This window comes from Arachis hypogaea, chromosome 6 (genome assembly GCF_003086295.3).
Source record: "Arachis hypogaea cultivar Tifrunner chromosome 6, arahy.Tifrunner.gnm2.J5K5, whole genome shotgun sequence".
Taxonomy (NCBI): domain Eukaryota; kingdom Viridiplantae; phylum Streptophyta; class Magnoliopsida; order Fabales; family Fabaceae; genus Arachis; species Arachis hypogaea.
In genome coordinates, this window is record NC_092041.1 from 87,005,389 (window position 1) to 87,012,020 (window position 6,632).

General features: G+C 40.3%; 1 non-coding gene across 1 annotated transcript; it reads left to right on the forward strand.

Moving 5' to 3' along the window:
- Window positions 1–2,945: 2,945 nt before the first annotated feature.
- On the forward strand, window positions 2,946–3,049 carry LOC112700169 (small nucleolar RNA R71). The gene has a single exon (XR_003153085.1). It is a non-coding gene; the product is annotated as a small nucleolar RNA R71 (small nucleolar RNA).
- The last annotated feature ends 3,583 nt before the right edge of the window (window positions 3,050–6,632 follow it).

Here is a 6,632-nt window from a genome sequence, read left to right on the forward strand (position 1 = left end):
CTATGAGGACTTGGTCCAACCTTTGATCAAAGTTGAACCTTCTAGTGTAGGGGTGTTCATCTCCTTGCATCATGGGCAAGTTGAATGCCAACCTTACATTTTCCAGACTAAAATCTAAGCATTTCCCCCGAACCATTGTAAGCCAATTCTTTGGGTCCGGGTTCACACTTTGATCATGGTTCTTGGTGATCCATGCATTGGCATAGAACTCTTGAACCATTAAGATTCCAACTTGTTGAATGGGGTTGGTAAGAACTTCCCAACCTCTTCTTCGGATCTCACGTCGGATCTCTGGATATTCACTCTTTTTGAGTTTGAAAGGGACCTCGGGGATCACCTTCTTCATGGCCATAACTTCATAGAAGTGGTCTTGATGCACCCTTGAGATGAATCTCTCCATCTCCCATGACTCGAAGGTGGAAGCTTTTGCCTTCCCTTTCCTCTTTCTAGAGGTTTCTCCAGCCTTAGGTGCCATAAAGGTTATGGAAAAATGAAAAGCAACGCTTTTACCACACCAAACTTAGAAGGTTTGCTCGTCCTCGAGCAAAAGAGGAAAGAAAAGAGTAGAAGAAGAAGAAATAGAGGAGATGGAGGGGGAGAAGTAGTGTTTAGGTTGTGTGAAAATGAGGGAGTGAAGAAGGGTTTATATAGGGGTGGAGAGAGGGGTAGGGTTCGGCCATTATGGGTGGGTTTGGGAGGGAAAGTGGTTTGAATTTGGATGGTAGGGTAGGTGGGGTTTTATCAAGGATGGATGTGAGTGGTGAAGAGAATGGTGGGATTTGATAGGTGAGGGGTTTTTGGGGAAGAGATATTGAGGTAATTAGTGAATGGGTGAAGAAGAGAGAGAGTGGTGGGGTAGGTGGGGATCCTGTGGGGTCCACAGATCCTGAGGTGTCAAGGATAGCTCATCCCTGCACCATGTGGCGTGCAAAAATGCCCTTTCTGCCAATCCTGGCGTTAAACGCCAGGCTGCTGCCCATTTCTGGCATTTAACACCAGCTTCTTGCCCCTTTCTGGCGTTAAACGCCACTCTGGTGCCCCTTTCTGGCGTTAAACGCCTAGAATGGTGCCAGGCTGGGCGTTAAACGCCCATTCTGCTGCCCTTACTGCCGTTTAAACGCCAGCCAGTTTTTCCTCTAGGGTGTGCTATTTTTCTTTCTGGTTTTCATTCTGTTTTTACTTTTTCAATTGTTTTTGTGACTTCTCATGATCATCAACCTATAGAAAACATAAAATAACAATGGAAAATAGATAGATATAGTAAAATTGTGTTGCCTCCCAACAAGCACTTCTTTAATGTCAGTAGCTTGACAGTGGGCTCTCATGGAGCCTCACAGATACTCAGAGCAATGTTGGAACCTCCCAACACCAAACTTAGAGTTTGACTGTGGGGGCTCTGTTTGACTCTGTTTTGAGAGAAGCTCTTCATGCTTCCTCTCCATGGTTACAGAGGGATATCCTTGAGCCTTAAACACAAAGGATTCTTCATTCATTTGAATGATCAATTCTCCTCTGTCAACATCAATCACAGCCTTTGCTGTGGCTAGGAAGGGTCTGCCAAGGATGATGGATTCATCCATGCACTTCCCAGTCTCTAGGACTATGAAATCAGCAGGGATGTAATGGTCTTCAACCTTTACCAGAACATCCTTTACAAGTCCATAAGCATGTTTCTTGAATTGTCTGCCATCTCTAGTAAGATTCTTGCAGCTTGTACCTCAAAGATCCCTAGCTTCTCCATTACAGAGAGAGGCATAAGGTTTATGCTTGACCCTAGGTCACATAAAGCCTTCTCGAAGGTCATGGTGCCTAATGTACAAGGTATTGAGAACTTCCCAGGGTCCTGTCTCTTTTGAGGTAATCTCTGCCTAGTCAAGTCATCCAGTTCTTTGGTGAGCAAAGGGGTTCGTCCTCCCATGTCTTATTACCAAATAACTTGTCATTTAGCTTCATGATTGCTCCAAGGTACTTAGCAACTTGCTCTTTAGTGACATCTTCGTCCTCTTCAGAGGAAGAATACTCATCAGAGCTCATGAATGGTAGAAGTAAATCCAATGGAATCTCTATGGTCTCAGTGTGAGCCTCAGATTCCCATGGTTCCTCATTAGGGAACTCATTGGAGGCCAGTGGACGTCCATTGAGGTCTTCCTCAATGGCGATCACTGCCTCTTCCTCCTCTCCAATTTTGGCCATGTTGATGGCCTTACACTCTCCTTTTGGATTCTCTTCTGTATTGCTTGGAAGAGTACTAGGAGGGAGTCTTACTCAGCTGACCCACTTGTGCCTCCAAGTTTCTAATGGAGGACCTTGTTTCAGTCATGAAACTTTGAGTGGTTTTGATTAGATCAAATACCATGGTTGCTAAGTCAGAGTGGCTCTGCTTAGAATTCTCTGTCTGTTGCTGAGAAGATGATGGAAAAGGCTTGCCATTGCTAAACCTGTTTCTTCCACCATTATTGTTGTTGAAACCTTGTTGAGGTCTCTGTTGATCCTTCCATGAGAGATTTGGATGATTTCTCCATGAAAGATTATAGGTGTTTCCATAGGGTTCTCCCATGTAATTCACTTCTTCCATTGATTGGTTCTCTAGATCATAAGCTTCTTCTTCAGATGAAGCGTCCTTAGTACTGCCTGGTGCAGCTTGCATTCCAGACAGACTTTGAAAAATCATATTGACTTGCTGAGTCAATATTTTTTTTTGAGCCAATATGGCATTCAGAGTATCATTCTCAAGAACTCCTTTCTTCTGATTCGTCCCATTGTTCACAGGATTCCTTTCAGAAGTGTACATGAATTGGTTATTTGCAACCATTTCAATGAGTTCTCGAGCTTCTGCAGGTATCTTCTTCAGATGAAGAGATCCTCCAGCAGAGCTGTCCAATGACATCTTGGACAGTTCAGACAGACCATCATAGAAGGTACCTATGATGCTCCATTCAGAAAGCATGTCAGAAGGACACTTTCTGATCAATTGTTTGTATCTTTCCCAAGCTTCATAGAGGGATTCACCTTCCTTCTGTCTGAAGGTTTGGACTTCCACTCTAAACTTACTCAATTTTTGAGGTGGAAAGAACTTTGCCAAGAAGGCATTGACTAACTTTTCCTAAGAGTTCAGGCTTTCTTTAGGTTGTGAGTCCAACCATATCCTAGCTCTGTCTCTTACAGCAAAAGGGAATAGCATAAGTCTGTAGACCTCAGGGTCAACCCCATTGGTCTTGACAGTGTTACATATTTGCAAGAATTCAGCTAAAAACTGATGAGGATCTTCCAATGGAAGTCCATAGAACTTGTAATTCTGTTGCATTAGAGAAACTAATTGAGGCTTAAGCTCAAAGTTGTTTGCTCCAATGGCAGGGATAGAGATGCTTCTCCCATAGAAGTCGGGAGTAGGTGCAGTAAATTCACCCAGCACCTTCCTTGCATTGTTGGCATTGTTGTTGTTTTCGGTTGCCATGTCTTCTTCTTGTTTGAAGATTTTTGTTAGGTCCTCTACAGAGAGTAGTGCTTTAGCTTCTCTTAGCTTTCGCTTCAAGGTCCTTTCAGGTTCCGGGTCAGCCTCAACAAGAATGCTTTTGTCTTTGTTCCTACTCATATGAAAGATAAGAGAACAAGAAAGTATGGAGTCCTCTATGTCACAGTATAGAGATTCCTTGAGGTGTCAGAGGAAAAGAAGAATAGAAGGAGAAGGTAGAAGAATTCGAACTTATCAAGAGGGATAGAGTTCGAATTATTGATAGTGGAGGAGTGTCAATCCTTAAATAGAAGGATGTGAGACGAGGGGAAGAACTTTCGAAAATAAAATAAAAGATTTTAAAATGATTAAAAGAAATTTTGAAAATTTGATGAATGATTTTTGAAAATTAAAGTTGGGAAAGAAATAAAGTGATTCTGAAAAAGATTTTGAAATTAGAAATCAAAAAGATATGATTGAAAACTATTTTGAAAAAGATGTGATTAAAAAGATATGATTGAAAATCAATTTAAAAAGATTTGATTTTTAAAATTAATGACTTGGCTAACAAGAAATTTAAAAGATATGATTCAGACATTAAACCTTTCTCAACAGAAAAGGCAACATACTTGAAATGTTGAATCAAATCATTAATTGTTAGCAAGTATTTTTGAAAAATGGAAAGAAATTGATTTTGAAAATATATGATTGAAAAGATATGATTTGAAAAAGATTTGATTTTGAAAAAATATGAAAACTTGAAAAAAATTTGAATTAAAAACAAAATCTTCCCTCTTGTGCCATCCTGGCGTTAAACGCCCAGAATGGTATCCATTCTGGCGTTTAACGCCCAAAATGCTACCCTTTTGGGCGTTAAACGCCCAGCCAGGTACCCTGGCTGGCGTTTAAATGCCAGTTTTCCTTCTTCACTGGGCATTTTGAACGCCCAGCTTTTTCTGTGTAATTCCTCTGCTGCATGTTCTGAATCTTCAATTCTCTGTATTATTGACTTGAAAAGACACAAATTAAAAAATTTTTTGAATTTTTAATGATGAGGAATAATCGAAATGCCACTAAGATCAAATAAACAATGCATGCAAGACACCAAACTTAAAAGTTTGTATACTATTGACACTAACAAATTGAGAATGCATATGAGAAACAACAAAACACTCAAGACAAGAGAATTTAAAGATCAGAGCAAGGAAATCATCAAGAACAACTTGAAGATCAATGGAGAACATAATGCATGTAATTTTCGAAAATTAGAAGATTAAAAACATGCAATGGACACCAAACTTAAAATTAGACACTAGACTCAAACAAGAAACATAAAATATTTTTGATTTTATGATTTTATAAATTTTCTTGTGCTTTTTCGAAAATTATATGGAGAAGTAAAATAAAGGATTCAAAATTCTTAATGAGAATTCCAGGAATCATGCAATGTTAGTCTAAAGCTTTAGTCTAAAAAAAATTAGACATGGCTAGCCAAGCTTCAGCAGGACATTACATTCAAGAGCTAAATTGATGAGAATCAATCAGCTTTGGTGATGATGAAAACATCATCTGAAACTCTAGAATTCATTCTTAAGAACTTTGAAGAACAAAATAAAATAAAATAACATAAAATAAGCAACAAGATGAACCGTCAGTTGTCCAAACTCGAACAATCCCCGGCAATGGCGCCAAAAACTTGGTGCACGAAATTGTGATCATCAATGGCGCCATCAACATGGTACGCTCAATTGCAATCTCAACTCTTTATCACAACTTCGCACAACTAACCAGCAAGTGCACTGGGTCGTCCAAGTAATAAACCTTACGTGAGTAAGGGTCGATCCCACGGAGATTGTTGGTATGAAGCAAGCTATGGTCATCTTGTAAATCTCAGTCAGGCGGATTCAAATGGTTATGGAGGATTGATAATTAAAAGATGAATAAGACATAAAATAAAGATAGAGATACTTATGTAATTCATTGGTGAGAGCTTCAGATAAGCGTATGGAGATGTTTTGTCCCTTCTGTCTCTCTGCTTTCCTACTGTCTTCATCCAATCCTTCTTACTCCTTTCCATGGCAAGCTGTATATTGGGCATCACCGTTGTCAATGGCTACATCCCGTCCTCTCAGTGAAAATATTCAACGCGCTCTGTCACAGCACGGCTAATCATCTGTTGGTTCTCGATCATGTCGGAATAGAATCCAGTGATTCTTTTGCGTCTGTCACTAACGCCCCACAATCGCGAGTTTGAAGCTCGTCACAGTCATTCAATCCCTGAATCCTACTCAGAATACCACAGACAAGGTTTAGACCTTCCGGATTCTCAAGAATGGCCACCAATGGATTCTAGCTTATACCACGAAGATTCTGATTAAGGAATCCAAGAGATACACATTCAAGCCTTGTTTGCATGTAGAACGGAAGTGGTTGTCAGGCACGCGTTCATAAGTGAGAATGATGATGAGTGTCACATAATCATCACATTCATCAAGTTCTTGGGTGCGAATGAATATCTTAGAACAAGAATAAGCTGAATTGAATAGAAGAACAATAGTAATTGCATTAATACTCGAGGTACAGCCGAGCTCCACACCTTAATCTATGGTGTGCAGAAACTCCACCGTTGAAAATACATAAGTGATAATGGTGATCAATGGCTTCGGCCCCAGAGAGGGAACCAGAAGAACCAAGATGAAAATACAATAGCAAAAGGTCCTATTTATAGAGAACTAGTAGCTTAGGGTTTACAAAAATGAGTCAATGACGTAAAAATCCACTTCCGGGCCCACTTGGTGTGTGCTTGGGCTGAGCATTGAAGCTTCCATGTGTAGAGACTTTTCTTGGAGTTAAACACCAGCTTTTGTGCCAGTTTGGGCGTTTAACTCCCACTTTTGTGCCAGTTCCGGCGTTTAACGCCAGAATTCTTGAGCTGACTTGGGACGCCTGTTTGGGCCATCAAATCTCGGGAAAAGTATAAACTATTATATATTTCTAGAAATCCCAGAATGTCTACTTTCCAAAGCAATTGAGATCACGCTCATTGGGTTTCTGTAGCTCTAGAAAATCTACTTCGAGTGCAGGGAGGTCAGAATCCAACAGCATCTGCAGTCCTTTTTCAGTCTCTGGATCAGATTTTTGCTCAGGTCCCTCAATTTCAGCCAGAAAATACCTGAAATCA